Consider the following 23808-nt stretch of genomic DNA (forward strand, 5'->3'; position numbering starts at 1 on the left):
TTAAATAAGTAAGTCCCGTTCAAACTTTACTAGAGAAAGATATTATGCATTTCCTTATTTTTTCTAGATTTGATCATTAAGTCTAAGGATATTTCTCTTGCCTGCAAGAGGGATTTATCCAATAACAAACATAATAAAACCTATAAACAATTACAATCCATTTGACTAAGCTATTCACAATGGGAGATCCTAAACCAAATATCGAGGAGAATATGTGGAGCTAAATTTTGAATCCATGAGCTGTAAATTAGTTGGTTTTTGTGGGGTTTAGTCCCTATCATGTCTCAAGTTCATATCTCATGGGGAGAGGTTGAGGTTGGGAGCCAATTTTGGGGGTTACATTGTCCCAAGGGGCATCCAAGCTTGATTGAGTCTCACACAATCTCGATGACAACATCTTGTACATATTGTTGAAAACAATATGTAGAACCAAACTTTTCTAAAATATAAATATACTATGATAAAAGTTACATAGATTAAAATTTGGTTATTTCATCCAACATGTGGGTTGGGCCCAACCTATGCATAATATAGTGTTGAAAAAAAAACATAGATCCAAACTTTTTTGAAATATAACTATATTGTGATAATGAAGAATACATAGATTGAGATTTGGTTCATCCATCCAATATGTGGGATGGCCCCAGCCTAGGCACAATCTAGTGTTGAAAAAGAAAATAATGTAGAACAAAACTTTTTTTAAAATATAAATATAATATAATAACGAAGAATACATAATAAAGAATACACATAATGAAGAAAATAACTATATGTAATAATGAAGAATAAATATATTGAAATTTTGAAATAATGAGGAATACATATAGAATTTCAATCTTTATATTCTTCATGATTACAATATAGTTATCTTCATTATTATGTACATTCTTATATGTATTCTTCATTATTATTTTTTATTTTTTTGTATCCCAAAGGAACCCAATAAGCTTCTTGACATGTAACTACTAGTAAACCTCTGGGAGTCACGACCTGTCCTCCTGTCCGTAAATCAGGTCACAACTGAGGGGATTTGAACATTAGATCTCTTATTTTTCATAGAACTTACATTACTTGGATCACCAATTGAGTTCCCCCCTAGGACTATTTATTCTTCATTATTATAATGTACTTATATTTCAAAACCAAAAAAAAAAATGTCTCTACAATTTTTTCAACACTAGACTGTACCTAGGTTGGGAAACCCACATGTTGGATAGAAGAATGCTTTTCACAACAACGAGATGTTGTCACCAGGATTGTGCAAGACTCAATTGAGATTGGATGCTCCTTGGGACATTGTAATCCCCATAAATAGGTACCATCCTCAACCCCTCCCCATGAGATATGAACTTCAGACCTGATAGGGACTAAAGATGTTTGGTTCTAAGAACAATTGTTCTTCCATCCAACATGTGGATTAGCCCTTGCCTAAGCATAATGTAGAATTAAAAAAATTATAGAACCAAACTTTATATAAATATAATTACCTTTCATAATGAAAAATACATAAATTAAAATTTGATATAAATTATAAAATTTAGTATTAACATATATCTAACCACCATAAATGTAATGATGTTGCCAATTTTTATGTTATGTTTATTTTTAACTTGATGAATAGTTATGATATTAATAACTTTTCACCATTGGATCATTTTCATTGACTCCCCTAATCCTTAACTTAGGTGTAGGATCTTTTAGTTATGTCTATCATTTCATTAATGTTCTTTATTTCCCTTTGAATTTGATTATCAATTTAATTCACTTTGATATTTTAAAGCACTTGTATTAGGAATTTCTTCTGTCTATGAATCTGTTTTAGAGTGCAAGCATCAGTACCTGCCTAAGCATATCATAGCATGAAAAATACATAAATTAAAACTTAATATACATTTTATAATTTACTATTAACATATATCTAACCATCATTAATGTAATGATGTGGCAAGTTTTTATGTTAGGTTTATTTTTAACTTTTTGAAAATTTTTGGCATTAATATCTTTTCATTGTTGGATCATTTTCATTGAGTCCCCACACCTTTAACTTAGGTGTGTGATATTTTAGGCATGTCTATCACTTCGTCAAGGTCCTTTATTTCATTTTGACTTTATCAATTTAGTTCACTTTGATATTTTAAAGCACTAGTATTGGACATTTCCTCATTCCATGTATTTATTTTGGAGTGTGAGCATTAGCCTAAGAATAGCATAACATTATATATATATATATATATATATATATATATATATATATATATATATATATATATATATATATATATATATATATATATATAATTTCCATAAATATATTTATTTTAATAATGAAAAATACAAATATATATATATATATATATATATATATATATATATATAATTTAGTACTAAAAGATATTTGAGCACCATAAATGTAATGATGTCGACAATTTTTATGTTATGTTTATTTTTATCTTGTTAAATAATTATAACATTAATATATTTTCACTATTGGATCATTTTCATTGACTCCCCTAAACCTTAACTTACATATGTGATATTTTAAGGTTGTTGGATCACTTTCATTGATTCCCCTAACCCTTAACTTAGGCGTGTGATCTTTTAGGGATATCTATCACTTTGAAAATGTCCTTTATTTCCTTTTGACTTTGGTTATTAATTTAGTTCACTTTGATATTTTAAAGCACTAGAACTAGGCATTTCCTCACTTTATGCATCTGTTTTAGATATTTTTTATTTGGTCATCAAATTGGTATTTCACGTCACTCATTTTGAGAATTTGATCTATTTTAGAGTGCAATCTCTTCGTGTATATATATATATATATATATATATACCTTCCAAAGTGAATGTGCAATTCTTTAGAGTAATTTGGGAACTAACAAGAATCCACTAGGGCGGAGGAGCCTACTCCTTGAGCCTTATCACAAGAAGCCAAAGGTATCTTCATGGAATTTTGAAACTGAGTAAACGAGATAACATCCATTGTACCATCCATTAGAAAATGCACTAATTAGTTAAATAGTTATTTCATTATGGGAGACTTCCTGAGAAATTTCCTGCTATCCACCCTAGCGATTTCTCGAAAGGGCCGCTCAAAGGAGATCCAGACCAACAAACACCACCCCAAGGTCCATAATCACTACACGACCTTTCAACTTGCTTAACAACATTTATGCCTAATGAATTTCCATCCATCCAAGTTGACCTTGGAAAACAGATACTTCCATCAATGATGTTCATCAAAAATATATATACCCATTTCCATATGGTATAAATACTTAAACATTATAATGTTACTAAACAGTCGAAGACAAGCTAATAATGGAGGGGGAGCATGAAATGTATGGCAGGGAAATTCTAGAGTATGAACCATAAGACATCGAAATGGACATTAGTGAGAGATTTGGATGTGATGAAGAAAAGGCTACAAGAAAATGGAGAAGAGGAAGTCACCCTTAGAGAAATGTGATGAGCCCCATAAATGGGTAATTATATGGGCTCATTTTGCCCCCTAACATAGTTTAATCAACCATTCTCTTAGCTTATTGCATGTTTTTTAATTATATTTATGCTTATGGAGTGAGTTGGGTTGGTTATGTTGCCATGGAGTCTAATATGTGTTTAATGCAGATTTTTGTTTAATTATGAAGACAAAGTCAAAGATTTAATGGACAATTGGCAGCAATAATTCGAAGTGGACAAAGGAGAGGATTTATAGGAGGGTATCCCCCTCATTTATGACTCCCCACTTCGATTTCTCCTTCATGCAGCTGGGAGCACAAACAACCAAATCAATGCACTAGGAGGCAGCCGAGAAAGTGGAGGATGACTTATGTTTATCTCGGGTTTCGGGAGCCAAACCTCCCTGATTTAAATTAGCTATTGGGAGCTTCAATTGTATAAGTAGAAAGGCCTAGGGCCTCATTAGGAAGTTAGTCAAATTTTCGAATTTTTGTTGCAGCTTTGCTCTGCTCAACTTCGAGCTTACTTTTGTTGACAGTTTCATGTAATCCTATTATTATTTTGATAATAAAGATGAGATCATTTTTGAGCTAGCATTGAGTTACCTCATAGGGCTGAAACTCTTGGGTTAGGGCCCAATCCAAGCAGCCAAGCTCCTCTCTTTTTTATTTATATGCTTTGTTTCATTTTATGGATTAGTTGTTGTTAGATAAATCTCTTTCTTGGTTAAGAATAGGTTGCTTTTGGTGATTTAGAAGGTTGTTTCCATTTGAGTTTTCTATAGCAGGTTGAACAGTGATAGAAAGAAGATACAAAAAGGCCATCAACATAGCCTTGGCCTCCTTTCCTTCCCTTGGGACCATGAACTGAGGCCAAGACCCTCTTGCTGCCACAAAAAACATAAATTTGCCTTCTCCATAGGATTTCTAGTGTTGCAGTTTGTTAGAAGGTTAATGCTTTGCTTTAGATCTCTTTCACCATGCTCATTTCTATCTTGTAATAAGTTTCCTTCCATGATTTCTCTCATTATAGCATTTTTTAGCATTTCTTTCCATAGCTCATAATCTAGATTAGCTTGACGCAAAATTCTGTTTTTTGATGTACTTAATTTCCTTGCTTGCTCGATCTCCTTGTTTGATTTTCAAGTCCTTTTGTAGCAAATCTCTTCTCACAGCAAGTCAGCCTACCATCCATCACCTTCTATCCATGATCTATGCCCTACAGGTCACCCAAAGTTCACCACAAATCTGCCTTAGTTTTCTGCATTTTTCCATAGGATTTCTTTCTCTCTCCTGACCATCTTTTCCTCTCCTGGCAATCCTTGGTGACCCCTAGGTTCCTTAACACATCATCCAAACCTTCAACTACCATTTCCACCCACTCTCACACCTTCAAAACCTTCAAAACTGCTCTCGGAATCCTCCTGTATATCCCCTGCAGCCTCCTGTAGATTTTCCTGTAGGCTTCTTTTTGAAGTCCAATTGCAGGAAAATCCTCCAGAAGGCCACCTGAGACCTCCCAGGACCCATCCACACCATCCTACATCTTTTCAAGTCCCAAAACTGTCCTCCATTGCCACCTAATCGTTGCCACATTCACAATCAAATAAATTACATGCATGACAATTTCACATAAAAATACTTAAAAATCCAAAAATATGTTTTTGCTCATTTACTTCTAGAAATAGCTTGAGTAGATGTTGTTTACTTCCTGAGTAGGTAATGGCATTCATTTCATGGTTTTTCATCTCTCTTTCTGCAAAAAAGTAGGATTAGTTGATTAAGTAGGGTTTGCTAGGTTTTGCTTTACATTTCAGTCTTCTTTTCCTTTCTGCAAGTAGAGTAGCCTCTGTAGAGTAAGCTTTCCTTTCTTTCATCACATATAGAGCTTCTTCTGGAATCCATAGAAGTTGGCTTGAGCTCCTAGTGATCTTGCACCAACTGACCAAGTGGCAGCCTACAGTAAGAACTAGTACTTGTGCATACAGCATCATCGCTTCCAAGCTTGTTACGAACTACCAAGTTGATAAAAGTAAAGTAGGAAGCCCAGGAGTTGTAGCATTATTGCTGTAATACTAGTGCTCACCACTTTTTGGCGCCGTTGTCGGGGAAGCGTAAGAGTACTTAGTGATTACTGCTTTCTTCTATTTTCTATCACAACCTTCTGCTAAGTAGTTTATTTCAACAAAAGTAGAGTATTTGTTTCTTTCAGTTTCCGCATTTCCCTGCTTTCATTTTAAATTCTACAATTTCCAAAAAGTGGTGAGCAACTTCATTTTAGCAAAAGTAGATTAGTCATTTCCTTGCTTTCAGCTCTGCATTTCATTTTCTTTCATTTTCAATTCTGCGAATTTCATTTCAGCAACTTCATTTCAACAAAAGTAGATTAGTCATTCCTTGCTTTTAGCTTTGCATTTCATTTGCTTTCATTTTCAATTCTGCAAATTTCATTTCAGCAAGTTGATTTCAGTTAGTTACAATTTGTTTATTCAATAAATTTCAGTTTTGCAGGTACAAGCAGTGAAAAAACAAAAACCAACCAAAAAGATTTCATTTCATGCCTCGTAGGAACAAAGATAATTCAGGAAAATTCTTGCCCAACACCCCCACTACATCACATAGCCACCCTTCTCTCTTCTTCGGTGGCAGTGATCAAGAAGAACCTTTAGGTGAACAACCAGAGATATTTGAATAACCTATAGGGGAAGAAGAAGAAGAAGACATCCCTCCTGAGACAATGGCTGAGAACAAAAATTCTAGGGGTAATGAAGAAAGAATAGAGGGTACCTTTCCCATCTGGGAGACCAATGGGGACGCCAAAATGAAGAATATAAGTCCCTCAGCCCTACCTAACTTCCATGGGTTAACCACAGAAGATCCTAACACCTTCTTGTTTGAGTTTGTTGTCATCTGTCGAACCTATGACTATGCAAAAGATGAGCAAAAGTTGAAACTATTTCCTTCTACTCCCAAGGATGGTTCATGGGGTTACCTGGCAATAGCATCACAACTTGGGCTCAGATGCAGTAGCCCTTTAACAACAAATACCAAGACTATTGTAGGTCAAAAGATACCAAGGAAGAAATATTCTGAATGACCATGGGAAGTGATGAATCCTTGGAAGATTATGAAGAGAGGTTCCAACTCAGTTACAAAAGGGCCAGGTGTACACTTGACCCTGAATCTCTGAAGTTGGTCCTGCTCAGGGGAATTCTGAAAGACCTTCTAGACACCCTCCATTTACTGGCTGGGGGAGACATCTACCAACTACCTTATGAGGACATAAATATTGTCTTTAGAAACCATTCTAGAGTGGTCAGAAAGAGAGGTAGGGAGAATCAACCCATATCCAGTACCTCCTCATCCAATTCATCCATCAAAGGTGAACTTGGAAACATGCTGGAAGACTTCAAGAGAGATGATGCAGACTCTTGCCATGAAAATGGATACCTTGCATATCAAAAGAAAACAAGAGGAAGCAGAGAGGGCTTTGGTCATTTTTTGTCCTAGGTGCACCAGGAGGCATCCTAGGAACGAATGCCCATTGAACTCTAGAGAGGTTTGTTTAGTCTATGAAGAAGATCATTATACAGACAAGTGCCCTTCCTTGCCCGGACTTAAAGTCGTATACCAAGGGACCGAAGGAGCCACTGAACCACTCTATTTCATGAACGAAAGGAGACCGCATGGACCTAGACCATATCAGCAGGGGATGCAAGGGACATCTCAGGAATACTACAACCCTAACCAAGTCACTTCCATACCTTCTTGGGGACCTCCTGCTCATCCTTCCTGGTCCACGCCTCCTCCTTGGTCCTTTCCATCTCAATACCATGCCCAACTAGCTGCTTATTCGTTCCAATCCTATGCTCAACCACAACCTCAGTGGAATGCATCTCATCAAGGGTGGAGGCCCCAGTACAACTCTCCTCCTGCTATTTTGTCTCCACCACCTACTCGACCACAACCATTTCCTCCTGCTCCACCAAGGCAACCCCAAATGCCTACCTAGCCGAACCCGAACTCGAACAATAGACAGACTTAGCAAGTATATAATGGGGAACCATCATGCCCAGCTTATGTTGTGGAGATTCAGGAGATTAACCTGCGATCTGGGAAGGTTCTCCCAGATAGCCATCGTCCCCCTAGGGAGGTTGAGGAAGACAAAGAGGAAAGTGAACCTAAAGCAATTCCACCCTTTCTTGAGAGACTATCCGGGACAACACAACCCACCCCAGAAGAAACTGAACTTCTGGGAGAATTGAAACAGTTATGTGTAAAGATACCACTTCTCCAAGCCATAAAAGATGTGCCTATATACAATTGGTTGATCAAAGAGAAGTGCTTTAGGCATCCAAGTAGGTGCAAGAGAGATGCCCCAACCATCAATGTCATAGGACAACTGTCCGACCTGATGTTGGGGTAGGTAATCTGTCTAAAATATCTGGACCCTGGAAGCCCAGTAGTTGATGTCCACATCAATGGCACCATGATCCCACACACCTTGATTGATCTGGGAGCTGCCATTAATGTGATGACAAAGGATACCATGCTCAAACTCAACCTCCAGGGCTCCTTGAGGAAGACCATGACAGTACTACAGCTAGTAGACCACTCCACCGTGACCCCTGAGGGGATTGTGGAAGATGTGATGGTCTCCATTGATTCTTGGGAGTACCCTGCTAATTTCTTGGTTCTCCAGCTGAAGGAAAAGCTCACCGGGTATCCTCTCATCTTGGGAAGACCTTGGTTGGCTACTTCCGATGCCTATATCAGCTGTTGGGCTGGGAACATGACCATCAAGAATGGGCATATGTCCAAATAGTTAGTCCTATACCCTCCTACCCAACCCTTGCTAGAACATGATCTACCTCTCTGGTTGGAGGAGGAGGATGAGGATGAAGTCTATTCTACACCACTTTGTACATTAGAAACTGCCATGGGGAGGGAACCACAAGATGAGGATGATATCATTGAGAATTTAATTCAGAATCCACCCCCCAGTACCTTGCCATTAGAGGACATAGTGAAAGAAACCCAAAACAATCCCTTAACTAATCTCTGTGTGGCTGACCCGACCTCTCTCCATGTTAAGAATATAGAGTTTGGCCCAGACAGAACCTTGAAAATCAATCCATCCCTATCCACTTCCCAGGAGAAGGAGCTGTGTAGCTTATTGAGGAAGCATTTAGATGCCTTCGCCTAGAGTTATAAGGAGATGAAGGGAGTGCACCCTTCAGTATGTACTCATCATATATACATTAAGGAAGATTGCAAACCAGTCAGGCAGCCTCAAAGGAGGATGAATCCAGCCCTTAAAGACATTGTTAAGGAAGAATTGCAAAAATTACTTGATGCAGGATTCATCTACCCCATCTCTGATAGTGAATGGGTCTCTCCTTTGGTGCTAGTGCCAAAGAAAAATGGTAAGTGGAGAATCTGTGTCGATTATTGGGAATTGAACAAAGCCACTAAAAAGGACCATTTTCCTTTGCCTTTCATAGATCAAGTGTTAGATGGTCTGGCAGGGAAAAAGTTTTTCTCCTTCCTAGATGGGTTTAGCAAATATAATTAGATCCAAATCAGCCCAGAAGACCAAGATAAGACCACTTTCACTTGTCTTTGGGGTACCTTTGCATATCGAGTCCTTCCTTTTGGTTTGTGTAATGCTTCAACCACTTTCCAGAGAGCAGTATTGAGCATATTTTCTGAATTGGTTCATGATGCAGTGGAAATATATATGGATGATTTCACTCCGTATGGTTCTAACTTTCAGGAAGCTTTATCTAACCTAGGAAAAGTTTTGGACAAGTGTATTGAAATGAACCTGTCCCTCAGTCCGGAAAAATGTGAATTTTTGATGACTGAAGGGACCGTGCTAGGTCATGCAATATCTCAACAAGGATTGCAGGTGGAACCCAACAAAGCTGCCATCATCCAAAGGGTCCCACCTCCTCAAAAGGTGAGAGATGTCAGAAGTTTCTTAGGCTTAGCTAGATATTGTAGAAGATTCATTAAAGATTTCAGTAAGTTAGCCTCTCCGTTGTTTGGTATTTTTGGAAAAGATGTCGAGCTCATATGGTTTGAAAACTATCAAGAAGCCCTAGATACATTGAAAACAAAACTTGTGACTACCCCAATTTTGAGAGGCCCAAACTGGGCCCTACCTTTCCACATTCACACAGATGCCTCGAAAAAAGATATAGGAGCAGCTTTAGGACAAATTGATGAAAAGTCACCTTACGCCATATACTTTATAAGCAAAAATTTGTCAAGTTAAACTACACAGTGACCGAGAAGGAATTCCTAGTTGTGGTGCTTTCCTTAAACAAATTTAGACATTATATCACAGGCTATCAAACCTTTGTGCACACTGATCATGCTGCAATTATATTTTAATGAACAAACTGGATGTAAATTCTCGCATTATTAGATGGTTGCTTTTACTGCAACAGTTTGATTTGACTATTGTCGATAAGCCTGGTAAAGAAAATGTTGTTGCTGACTTTTTGTCTAGAGTAAATTTTCCTGCAGGTGAAGAAGGAATGGTAGATGATCAAATTCCAGATGAACACCTATTTGCTATCTCTGTACTCTCTCCTTGGTTTGCTAATATAGCAAACTACTTGGTTTCAGCACAGTTTCCACCACACATGTCCTCAAAGGAGAAGAGCAAGATCGTGAGGAAAAGCATCCCTTTCACCTGGATTGGGGGCAATCTCTTCAAACTTGGCCCAGATCAGATCTTGAGAAGATGTGTCAGGGAGGAGGAAGTTGTTGACATTCTCCTGACCTGTCATGACAGGCCTTGTGGAGGCCATTTTGCAGCTAAGAGGATTGTCTTCAAAATATTGCAAGCAGGCTACTATTGGCCCACTCTTCATCAAGATGTGAGGAGATACACCAGCCAATGTGACTGGTGTCAAAGGATGGGGAAACCTACTCCAAAGGATGAGATGCCCATGCAACCTCAAGTGACCTTGGAGCCATTTGAGAAGTGGGGCATGGACTTTGTGGGTCCTATCAACCCTCCTTCAAAACAGAAGCAGTACATCATTGTGTGCACCAATTACTTGACAAAGTGGTAGAAGCAAAAGCAATCAAAGCAGCAACAGAGGAAAAGGTAGCTGAGTTTTTAAGAGAAAACATATTCTACAAGTTCGGGTATCCAAGAGAATTGGTCACAGATCAAGGCAGTTAGTTCACTTCCAATTAGATTGAAGACCTGCTCACACATCATAAAATCAAGCACGGGACTTCCACCCCTTACCATCCATAAGCCAATGGGCAGGTGGAAGTCACTAACAGAGCTTTAGAAGGAATTCTGAACAAGGTAGTGAGCAGCAGCAGAAAAGATTGGGCAGACCAATTAGTTGAGGCCACTTAGGCCTACAACACAACATGGAAGACCGCCACAGGGTTCACACCCTATGAACTGGTCTATGGGAGGAAGGCTTTGTTGTCAATAAAATTTAAATATAATACACTAAAGATGGCATCTCAGCTAGACCTAGACCTCAGCCATGCACAAAAGGAAATACTACTCTAGCTCAATGGATTGGATGAACAAAGATTGTAGGCCCTCCTCCACACAGAGGTAGTTCAACTTCAGAGGAAGAAATGGCATGATAAAATATCAAGGAGAAGCAATTCCAAGAGGGAGATTGGGCACTGCTCTATGATTTAAGGTATAAAGACTTCAAGGGCAAGCTAAGGACAAGATGGCTAGGACCCTACACTGTGGAAAAATGCAATGACAATGGTTCAGTTCTAATCAGAACCATTGATGAGGAAGCCATCCCCATGCTTGTCAATGGACATAGGTTGAAAATTTACAAGAAGCCCCTCTCCAAGCGAGAGTTCATTGAAGATTTGAATAAAACAGTGATGGTAGTGGGGCATGTCTCAGCCTCCACACACTGAAGAAACAAAAACAAAAACAAAAAATAATAAGGACTCAAGTGAAAACCTCCATGATGCACTTGAGTCCCATCATTGGGTTGAAAACCTTTTCTGAGGCGGCCCAGTGACGCAAAAAAGAGAAAAAAGAATAAGATCCCTGGGTGAAAACCTCCCTTGGAGGTGCCCAGGGTAGGCAATCAGGGTGAAAACCTCCTTGAGGTGCCCTAGTTGTCTTTCAAAAAAAAAAAAAAAACAGAGAAAAGAAGAAAAATAAAATTGAATTTTAATGTGCATTGCAGGTTGTAGGAGGACCACAGGGAGCAAGAGAAGATGCCAAAAAGCCTATTTCATCTCCTCCACACTCTTCTCCGTCATTTCTGACCTTCCTTCCACCCCACTGTGTTTTTCTTTCAGAAACTTTGTGTTTTATAGGAGGCCATGTGTTTTCTACAGGAGGCTGCTGTAGAAATCATCGAGAGCTAGAAATGATTCCAAAAGAAGTACTGAGGGGCTGGGAAGCTTCATAAAGAGCATTTAAACCCTCCTACAGCTATCTACCCTCCTTGCCATCCATCCCACACCTACATCACATCATCATCATCATTTTTTCCTTCCTATCACAGGGAAAAACAGAAACTAGTTTTTAGAAAAAAACAAAAAATAAAGGGAGCAGCACCACAAATCTCACCTACATCTTACCAAGTACCTCTCCATCTCCATCAGCATCTCTAGCATCATCCTCACACCTCCCAGCACAAAAATCAACTAAAATTTTAAACGAAGAAGTGGCTACAGGAGCTCTTGTAGGAATTCCTGTAGCAGCTGATCCCGTTAAAATCAAGCCACAACATCAAAAGAAGTGCAACCATGGTATTAAAGGAGACATCTAAAGCTAGATCTAGCCAGATGATACCTGCACAAACAACCAGCCATACATCAGAAAGCAGAAAGCATGCAGCAAAGGAAATACAGGCATGCAATAGAGGAAATACAAGCATGCAGCAGCAAAAGGAGCCAAAATGCCTCACAGCACATCCATTCGACTCATAGGTAAGTGACTAACCCGCTCCTCTATTGCATTGGTGTAATTGAAAAATATGCATAAGCGAATGAGATGGTTAAGGTTGAACAAGAAAAGGTGGCCAGCCCTCATCCAGTTGACTGCGATCATCCGGAGTTGCCACCACACGTGCATGTAGTCAAACTCAGAAAAATCCCAAGGACAGGTAGTGGAGGGTTTGCAAACTCTTATACAATGATGGGAGGTGATTACAGGAAGAAAGCATGATGACAAGGCGAGTGGGGACCAAAGGTCCAAATATGTCAACATACATTTTTTGCAAGCTCATCCCCTCATCGAAAATATCTAAAAGAAGGAATAAGTACTCCTCCTCGAAACTCCTTCACCACCTTTTCTTTCATTTCATCCTTGTCCACTTAGCCGCAGCAAGCTCTTTGTCACCCCCATAGCCTCAAAACCATCGTTCTCCATCGCTTTCATCCATCCTCCTGCTATCGACGTTTTACAGGAGCACCTACAGGCAGTTCTACAGGAGGGGCACTAAGCTATTTTTAAGGAGAAAACAAGGGGTTTTTGCTTGATTTCTAACTTGAGGAGGTAGGTTCTGTGCATACCCACTTTGATTATCAATATGTGCAAGGAATGATATAATTTTAAGGAGGAATTGAGTCCATATAAGAAGAGGAATTACATAAAAAAAATCTTCTTGTTTTCTTAAAAAAAACACAGTTTTTCTCTGTTTTCCTGTTTTCTACAAAATTCTTGTCTCCATCATTTGGTGTTCAAAAGGGGTATAAGAAAAATGACAGGGGGATTCATGAGGAAGGAGCCCACAAATTCAACCAGGCTCCATGAATATCCTCGGTAGTAGCCATATTCACCAGAGCAAATTGGATGCCATTTTTTGAGAAATTCCGAGGGTTTGATGAAGAAGTTGCTCAGGAATTTTCCCTTTCTTTAGTCCCTCACTCAAGGACCCATGCCACTATTACTTTTAGAGGTCTCTCCATGGAAATCACCCCATAATTTATCAGTAGGGTTACTACCTTTCCTCTTGGATTACCTTGGAGCAAAGATGAAAAACCAATTGGACAGGCTACCAAGAAAAACTTCTTCCAAAACAATGAACATCCTGTAGAAGACAAAAATGGCATTAGAAGGACAAGCATACCCTACCCTTGGGATGAGGTCAGTTACCAAATCATCAAATATATTTCCTGTGAAGGGAGGTATAGCATAGTCTATGGCTACCATTTTAGACTCCTCCATGAGCTGAGATATGGCATGGACACTCCAACACCCCAGAAACTCAGCATCCCCTATTTTCTCCTGCAGTCCCTCATATACTCCAGCATTAAGTTGAACGTAGGAGGTCCAAATCACCTGGATCACCATGGGTTAATTAAAATTTTAGTGGAAGAAGCCCTCCATACCTTCACAATCCCCATAGCATGGGAGATTTTCCGAAAAATGACAGCAGAAGATGACATAAAGACCCTCACATATGATATTAGTCCTTCTGATAGTGGGGAGGAGAAGTAGCAAGGGGGAGAAGGGGAAGAAACTAAGGAACAAGAAGGGGAGAAGGAAGAAACCAAAACAAAGGAGGAATAAACCAAAATAGAAGAAACCAAAACAGAACAAGAGGAAAGAAAACCAATAGAGATAGAGAAAAAGACAGAAGGAGGAGAAAAAGGGGCAGAAAAGAGATAGGTGTCTCCTGAGACCTTAGAAAGAGAGGCAGCAGTTGCTCTCGCTGCCCTCAGCACCCCAATTAAACCCAAAGAAAAGAGGAAGAGGCAGACCTCAATGTATTTCAGGGCTAGGAAGAGCACAAGGATCAAACAAGGGAAACCCCAGCCTTCTTCTAAAGTGCCCATTGTTATTGAAGATTCACCCTCTACCCAAGGGAAGGAATCCCCTTCCAAGGCACCTATCACTTATGAAAGGGGGACTCCTAGATCTCCCACATGGAAGGAAAAAGTGGAACTACAGGACTCAAAAACAGTCCTACAAGAGGCACAAACTGTTCTATAGGAGACCCTGTCAAGACTACAGGAGACCGAAAAACTTGAAAAAATACTAGAAGGACAATCACAAAGGAAGGAGGAAGTAACAGAGGCTCAAGAACCTGACCCCAGCCTAGTTTGGGCTCTTACGACAATCTTATTGAGGGGGGAAGAATCATTCCACTGAAATTTGCAATCCCACTTTTCTTTGAGTTGGAGAAAGAAAGAATAAGAAGCCATAGGTGGATGCAAATCGCCAAATCCAAGGGAGTTGAGGATATTGGCCATATGGAGAATCAACTCAGAGAAATGGGCAGAGAACTAAGTGTTGTCAAACATAGAGAAGCAATCACAAGAACTCACCTTCAAACAGAAAATGAATTGCTAAAAAGATAGCTGCAAGAAAAAGAGACACAACGGGCATGCATGGCTAGCTGGTCCATGGAGGCACTACAATGCAGAACACCAACAAAATCATATGGATTATACCTCAAGGACCAATGGCTGCAGTTTCAGATAAAGACTTTGGCATAGAGAGGCACAATGCCTTTCCAAGATTACAGACAGTTTATGGACCTATGTGACCAAAGTTCATCAGAAGACAAGGCAAAAATAGCAGAGTTCTATTTGCATAACATGGCCCTCACCGATATGAATGTGTGGGACCCCAATGCTAGGCTAGGGGACCTGCAACTAATGGCCATGGCATCATGGATGAATCATGAGGAATTAAGGGCAGCAGAGATAAGGAAGTTGATGATAAAGGAGCAGAATGAGCCCTTAATGATCAGAGCTGAGCCATCAGATCCCATGGCTCTCATCAACACACACTAGCTGCTTGCAAATAATCCCCAAATTGCCCCTAAGTATATCAATGATAAGGCTCAGACCATCACACATTTTGAGGACGTGGAAAGGTTACTTGGGGATGACTGTATTCATGCTTTTATGAGGAGGTGGAACACCCTACCACACAGATTGCAGATCAGGGAGTATCACTGCCCAACAAGGATGTAAGAAGCATTAAGGAGAGTGCCACTGTACAAGCGCTCTATGCAGAATTTGAAGGTTAATTGGATTGGCCTCAAATTGAGTCCCCCACTGCTGCTAGGCATGCTAGAAGGTAGAAAAGAGAAAAAATAGCAACAACAGTGGAAAGAGGTGGACAGAAAGGCAGGATTCCATGACAGAGAAGAGAAGCTCACATCAGAAGCATGGGATGTCAGGGAGGCCATCAGGGCCATCAAAGATGAGGAGGTGTGTGATTTTTTTAGAGATGTTTATCACTTTGTAAATGTCTTTTATTGTTCTTTTTATTTTGGTTATTAATTTAATTCATTTTGATATTTTAAAGGAGTAGAAGTCCGCATTTCTTTATTTTATATATTTATTTTAGATATTTTTTTTATTTGTTTATTAATGTCTTTTATTGCTTTTTTATTTTGGTTATTAATTTAATTCATTTTGATATTTTAAAAAATAAAAGTCCACATTCCTTTATTTTGTGTATTCATTTTAGATATTTTTTTTATTTGGTTATCAAATTGATATTCCAAGTTAAGTTACTAGTTTTAGGTATTTTACAAGCTCTTTTATATATATAGTGAAGGGGTAATTTACAAGCTCTTTTATATATATAGTGAAGGGGTAATTTATTGAAGTGAGGTAGTGAAAGAACTAAAAATATCTCACTGGAATTTGAAACCAGGGAAAAGAAATAACATCCATTATCTCACTGGAATTTGAAACCAGGGAAAAGAAATAACATCCATTATGACATGTGCACAACCTTACCAAAAAAACACCACCTTGACAAATCGCACGGCCTTTCAGTGTGCTTAAAAACATTTCCATCCATGCATGTCGGCCGTGGCAAACAAATACTTTCATTAAAACTATATAAACCCATCTCCATATTGTAGAAAGACCTGCACACGACAAAGTTACCGTGGCAAGCAAATACTTCCATTAATGGTGTTCATTAAAACCATATAAACTCATCTCCATATTGTAGAAAGACCTGCACACGACAAAGTTACCCGAGACATGCTAGCAATGGAGGAGCATGAAGTGTATGGCGGGGAAATTCCAGAGTATGAACCAGAAGACACCGAAATAGAGTATGAACCAGAAGACACCGAAATGGGCATTAATGAGAAAGAGTTGGATGTGATGAGCAAAAGGCTACAGGAAATTGAAGAAGAGGCAGCCGCCCTGAGAGAAATGCAGGCCAAGATAGCTCAAGAAATGCAGATCCCCGCCGTGCCAGACCCTGCTACCTCAGGGGTTGCGGATCAAGCGAGCAGAGAAGAAGCGGATTCGCGTTCTATTTTTGTTGGAAATGTTGATTACTCCTGCACTCCGGAGGAAGTGCAGCGTCATTTTCAGTCATGCGGGACAGTTAACAGGGTTACTATTAAAACTGACAAGTTTGGTCAGCCAAAAGGGTTTGCTTATGTTGAATTTCTGGACGCTGTCTCTGTTCAAAATGCACTTCGTCTGAATAACTCTGAACTTCATAATCCCCAGCTGAAGATTACAGCGAAAAGGACAAATGTTCCAGGAATGGGGCAGCACCGTTATCGAGGTCGAAGGTTCAATCCCTATGCTCGGCCTTATTATTACGTCCCCCCTCCAATTTATGGGTATGGGTATGGGAAGATGCCAAGATACAGGCGCCCCATACGCTATCGGCCTTATTATTATTAATGGAAGTCATCAAAGCGGTTTTGGTTGATTTTGCTTGCATTTTTCTTGATTGATTTTGCGTTGTTGTGACTGGATTATCTGGTAAGAGATTTAGGGAATGCATTCACTTTTGATTTCATTTGGTAGAGGTTGAGAGTGGTCTACTGGTTAAAATTGGAAATTTGATTTGTAAACACTGTAATGCTAATGTTTGAGGAGACAGGATTGGAAATTTGATTTGTATGTAGTAAACAGTGTTACTGTAATGCATTCATTTGTAATGTTTGAGGAGACAGGGGGATTCAAATATTTGAACTTTTTAAAATCAAAATTCTAGTTTATATGTAAATTTTCTTTGAATGGGTAGATTAAATGTTTTGCAGAAGTATTCACGGTATGTGAACAATGAGGCAGTGTTGTATATGTAATTCCTTGAATAGGTATATGTGAACAATGAGGAAATGATGAAGTGTTGTATATGTATTTCTTTAAATAGGTAGATTTGATTATATTTGATTATGGTTGATGTGTTGTATATGTAATTCTTTAAATTTAGTAGATATTATCATGGTTTATGTTTTATAGAAAAGTATTGACAAAATCTGGTGAACCCAAAGATAGTAAGGGTTTTTTTAATGTGTAGTAGTAAGTTTGTTTTGTGTAATTAATGTTTTGAATAGTTAAACTTTAGTACCTGAAATAAGGTAATTATAAGGTTATTTTGTATATGTAATTTTTTGAATGGATAGATTGAGTTTGATAGATGTTTTAAAGAAGTATTTATATGATTTAAATTATAAAGTAGTAAGCAGTAAGCTTGTTTATTTAATTTTTTAACTAGGTAAAATTGAATATGGTTGATGTCTAACATCAGTATTTATGGTATTTAAACCATAAAGTAGTAAGGTTGTTTTTTCTATGTATTATTTTGAATTTCTAGTTTGAGTATGGTTGATCACAAAAGTATTTACTAGTTTTGAACTAGTATCTTTAAATGTGGATTAAACTTTGATTTGAATTATGAATTTGATATATTAATTGAAAGTTATACATGAAATGGTGATGTTTTTAAGTATGGTCACCCAAATGCCATAGGGGAGTGAAATTGAGGTGCTTTTAGTTGCCCCATGATGTGTGAGGTTTGAATCATTTATGTAGCCAGAAAACATCATGTTTTTCTTACCCAAGTGCTTGATTGTAGAATAGTAGGGGTGTGAGAGAGAGGAGGGTGGGGGGTTGTCTAGGAAGAGAAATGAAGACCACTAGCAAGATAAACAAGATAAATGTGATAGATAAATATAATCTATTTTGTAGATGTGAGAGGCATTCCCATGCTTGTGAACATTTAAATTCAAGTTGTAGAGATAGTTGGATCTTGTAAGGGCTTGATATGAACATCACTTTCCACATTAAAAAAGAGCTTCAATTACTAATAAAAAGACATTAGAAGAAAGACCTATGATGGAATAATGGTGCATAGGGGGAAAGTACACAATCATGTGGGGCTAGAACATGTGTGGATTCACTTGAGAGGTAGCTCATCCATGAAGGAGAATAACTATAAACATCCTCATACTTCATCGAATAATATGAAAACCCTATTTACTTCATAAATACTAACCAACTTGGAAAGTCATTAATTTGGAGGATAATATTCAAAAGGAAATTGAGAATTTTTATAGGGGGTTGAATGAGAAGTTGTCAAATAGTTTAGCTCAAGGAATACCAGAATAACAACATAGGGGTCGACAATACATTGAGCCACACTAGGATTGCTTCTCCCTTGAATGTATTACTAATGATATGATGATAATTAGGGTTGGGGTTTTATATTTAGACCCAAAATTATGTAAATGGCGGGAATGACAAACATATATTTAGGCTACATTTCCTAAAGTTAGTTTGTTAAAATTGTTCTGTAGACTTCAACAAAGAGACACATTCTTTAGGGAAACTTATCAGTTTACACCATATTCGCTCAATAATCAACTTTAGAGCATCATTTGAGAAATAACCATCCATACAAAGAACTTAACACTAATTCCTTCTATAAAGAATGTTTCATTAGTGGTGTCAAGGAGGATATTCAATAATAAGTTAATTTGTAATGTCTTGTTATATGGTTAGGAGCAATTGTGAGGGTCCTAGATGTGGAGATGGTGATTAATGCTAAAAAACACTAGAATTCATTCACCACACCCACTCTCCCATAACAATAAGTGCGTTGACTTTATGTTATTTGTTTAACAAGTCCCTGCTAGAGACCATATATCTCTACTTGATTATTTATCCTATGACCAAGACCCCTTGAGTACTTGAACATTGCAACAATTTTTTTTTGTTACCCCTATATTTTGTATAAATAATTGTGTACTACTAATGTAAGAGTCATGACTAGCTAAAGCGGCTAGACTATAAACTCAAGAATTAAGTGCAAACTTAAATGGATGGATTGAGGAGAGGACACCAAAAATCCATAGTTTTGAGGGAATATGGAGCTTGCTTGTTTGAAAATCAAAGAAATATCCTGGAGTTATTATTGGAGTTGTTCTAACCTGATTGAGCCACCACCACTTGACAATAATTATGAGAGTTGACATAGAGGTGAGGGGCATGGGACGATGCCCATCTCCCCTTGATGATCGAGGAACGGATGAGTAGATGATGAATCTTAAAGAAAGAAAAGAAGCGTTGAAGATGGTGGCATAAATGGTGGAGGGGAACATAGTCTACTTCAAGAGCAGAAAGCAGATTGAGAAACCAAGAGAGATTGCACCTTTTTTGAAAATGAAGGGATGAAGATGAAAGTATATTTACACATATTAGAGTATTCCGTGAGGTTATTCTTAATTGAGTTCTTATTCTACATCTTGGTTGGTTTGGTTGTTGTTTTTTAGAGTGTTTGAGACTAGCATGAATAATGTGGAACTATGGAGTATGAGATATGGAAGCAAAGGAAGTCATATAGAAAACTGTTGAGCCATGCTCTCTATGAAATTCATGTGAAATTTTGGGTGTTGTTCCCTATGTTTTGTGTTTGAGTCCACTAGATTGTGTGTCTATGCCTGTGTGGTTAGTGGGAAGCTTAGTGGATGCCTATCTATCATTATGGTGCTTGTTGTATGGCTAATAAACCACCAGTATAGGGAAATCCAAGTCACTAAGGAGAACTCCACACCCATTCTCCCCAAGGAAATTCACCAAGCAGAACTCTTACTCATCTCTTAAAAGTACAGAGGTTGTCTTGAACATAAATAGAAAAATACGAAAGATGTGAAATTTTCTATAATTGTGATGAAAAATATGTTTTAGGTCATGTGTGTAAAGAACATAAATTGTTCCAAATTGATAAGACCAATCAAAACTTGATTTAATACATAACTAGTGAAGAAACATTGGCATTACAAGATAAGGGCACTAACACTCATCCTTAGTCATTTCAACTCCATAAACCTCGAATCTCGTGAGCTACATAAAGCATAGAAAGTTATAGTCCTAGTTAATAGTGGTAGCACTCACAATTTCATTCGCAAGAGAGTGGTAGAACAAATTCACTATTTTGTACACCCGATGTAGAACTTTCAAATCATGATCATTAATAGAGATATGACAAAATGTGGCAGTAGATGTTAGAAGTGCCAAACTCTAGATGGGAGACTATTAAAAACCCATCTACATGCCATCAACATGGGTGGTTGTGATATAATATTGGCGGAAAATGGTTATGTGTCATGTACCTTCTCAAACACATTAGTAACAAGGTGTTGCTACACAATTTTGCACATTTTTGACTAAGGAAGAGGGCCCCATACTTTCGACTTAGGGACTTAGGGGCCAAATCGACTTTATTTAGCTGCTAGTGGAATGTGGGGGTCACACACATTGGAGTTCAAATTAGCCATTCAAAATGCTTGGAGGGAAAATCGAATGGGTGGATGGAGGGGCCCACATGAGGTTAATGGGGCCCAAGGAGTTATAAAAAGGGATCAGCTCTCATTTTGTTTTCATTCTGAATATTTGACAAACAAACTCACTCTTGTATGCTCGGTTGCTTAGCGAGTCCACCCATTGTTTAGCCATGAGTCTTCCGCAGGGAAGATTCAACTTGTACTTTCGGGGGTCATCTGTGCCCGCACTTGGGAGGTTGTTCCATAGAGATTGCGGAAGTTTCCAACACTGATTCACAACTCATCCAACCACGTAGAGGAAGGGTTTGCGTGTTTTCTGGGTAGCCAGAAATACGCAGAGGTTGATTTAGCCAACCAAGAGGGCCCTCACTTGTTGGGAGTTTTCAGGAGCAAGGAAGTTGGAGGACTGAGGGTATTTTATCAGTGTTTTGTAGCCAGCCAGCTAGTACACGTAGTAGTATACATTTCTGGGTAGAGAGACTGCATAGTGGCCTCCAACAACAAATTCGTGGGGCTCAATTGAGCATCCATTAGGGCTAGAGATCATCGGGGAAGCAAGGGGTCAAATAGTATACAGGAAAGCAACATTTAAGGGGTGTTTCCAGGTGGATTTGCAGGTTGTTTCCTGCAATTTAAACTTGGCAGCAGTAGCTGGAGAGCAGCTCCTAAGAGGCCGAAAATCCAAAGTCAAAATTAAAGAAATTCCCTTCTAGGTTTTGTCCAAGGAGTCTAAGGCTAAAATGGCAGTATTTTTTGGGTAGCTTTTGGGCACTTTCCAACAGGCCAAAGTCAACAGATCAACAGTTTACTAGGACAACGAAGAGCATAGTAGAGCAACTATTGAACAATCATCTTTCCAGCTATTCTACCACCTGGGTTTGGTCCAGCTTGTCCTTGAGACAAGTTCAAGTGCACTACTCCATTTATATATTGTAATCATGCTCTCATATTTCATAAAATATGGCTCAGCAGTTCTAGTATTACAATGTTTCATGGGTGTTTGCTAAATGTTTTTAATTTTCCATTGTTGCACTATTTGTTTAATTGGTTTATCACTTAAATTCCTATTTAGGAACAGTGGTATCAGAGCATGATCTTGGCCTGGCTGTGGGTAACCAATAAGATCATGGAAGATTTGGGCATGTATGCACAGTGACGAGTTACACCGTACACTACCCATGGCTCAAGGGTGATTCAATATGCCGGGATTTTGGGGTGGAATCTAATGGAGTGATGAGAGGTTGGCTCAGTTGAGGAAGGTGTTAGCCATGATCCATCCTTGTCCTTACAACATAGACACTAGAGGTGCACAAGCCGTGGGAGTAAAAACATCTACACTATGTGGGGAAATCTGACAGAATCAGGGCACCAGATCTCCCGAAAAGGAGCAGGCAGGCCAGAGATAGTTAGAGGATGAGTCAAGGAGACGATTTTTTTAGTGGAGATCTAGTCTTAGACATTAGGGGCCCAAGGAGGAGATTGAACATGAGGTAGAGGACACACGGGAGTGTGAGGATCACATTGGTATACCAAGTGTGGCACAAGAGTCACCATTGTTGGAGGCCTCTTTGATAGAACTAGTTGACACCTTGGGGGAGAAAGTAGAGCATACACCCATAGGACCATCCATTCATGAGGTGTCTAGAAACATCCCCACTATTGATGAGGAGCCAATAGATACAGAGGCATCTAGATCTATGACATAATTGTTGGAGGACAGTCACCTACAACTGACTGATGAGCATGTCTTGCATGTTGGGTTGTCTAGGGAGGAGCAGTTGGAGGCTCATGTGGAGCCCATGATGGAGAAGGATGTGCAACCATCCTTTGGGCTAGCCAATGATGAGGGGAAACATAGAGACCGCATGTTGGGATTTGAGCATAGTTCGCTTCAGAGGCACACTGACATGATCTAAAGCGTTATCAGCCCATCCTTACGCATTGGATTGAGAGAGGCGGAGTTGTCTAGACATACCAATGGGGATGACCAGGTTAGTAGAACTATTGGGTCTCCTTTGCCCATTGGAGAGAGAGACAGAGCTACTTAGTCAGATTTCATGTGTTGACCTGGGTAGTGGGATGAGAGAGTCAGAGTTGCACAAGATGCAACATCCGCATGTCAGGCTTGTTCTATGTGCTAGAGTTTGTGCATTCGATCCCTCTCTTCGGGTTGGATGGCAAGAGATTCTGAGTTGGTACCCTGTGGAGTGGGCTAGACTCATGGAGATGGTCATAGTTCAGAGTAAATCTCAGTGGGAGCTCTCAGACATTGAGGGTGTTGGAGGCCCATGTTGGCATTGGAATCCAGGCAGGGCTTCCTATCCGATATCAGACATGCAGGATGGCTATGGCATTGATGTGGTAGTTAACCCCATGCTTGAGCGCATGCATTCCTTAGGGGATCTCTAGTTGACGCTAGTGGCCAGGTGGTTTGTGAGCAAAATCCATTGGTTGTTTTGGCATGTTGGTTGTGCATGGGGATGATTAACATTCTATGGCAGGAGCTGGTTCGAGGAGGTGGAATGGATCAGCCACCAAACCAGATATTGTATGGAGACGATGTTCTCCCATTAAGGTTTAGGACTCAGGGGTCACAAATGATCGGCACAGTAGAGATATCCCCCTTAGTAGGAGTGGAGTTAGGGTGCTCAGGTTTACCATGATGGATGAGGTGACATGGCACGTGTCATGGTGGGGTCACTATCAGAGTGGAAAAAACTTTGGCACATGTTGGATACCATATCTTACAAGGTGGTATGATAGTAGGTAGTGGTACACAAGACTACACAGAGTCAGGTCGTAGCGTACAGTGTTATATA

General features: G+C 39.1%; 1 pseudogene; it reads left to right on the top strand.

Annotated features, from left to right (window-relative positions):
- The first annotated feature begins 16448 nt into the window (after positions 1 to 16448).
- Positions 16449 to 17102, top strand: LOC149140563 (polyadenylate-binding protein 2 pseudogene; annotated as a pseudogene).
- Positions 17103 to 23808: the final 6706 nt, after the last annotated feature.

The sequence above is a fragment of the Pinus tabuliformis genome, chromosome X, assembly GCF_031772625.1.
Source record: "Pinus tabuliformis cultivar Carrire ecotype Pingquan chromosome X, CPIR1, whole genome shotgun sequence".
NCBI lineage: Eukaryota > Viridiplantae > Streptophyta > Pinopsida > Pinales > Pinaceae > Pinus > Pinus tabuliformis.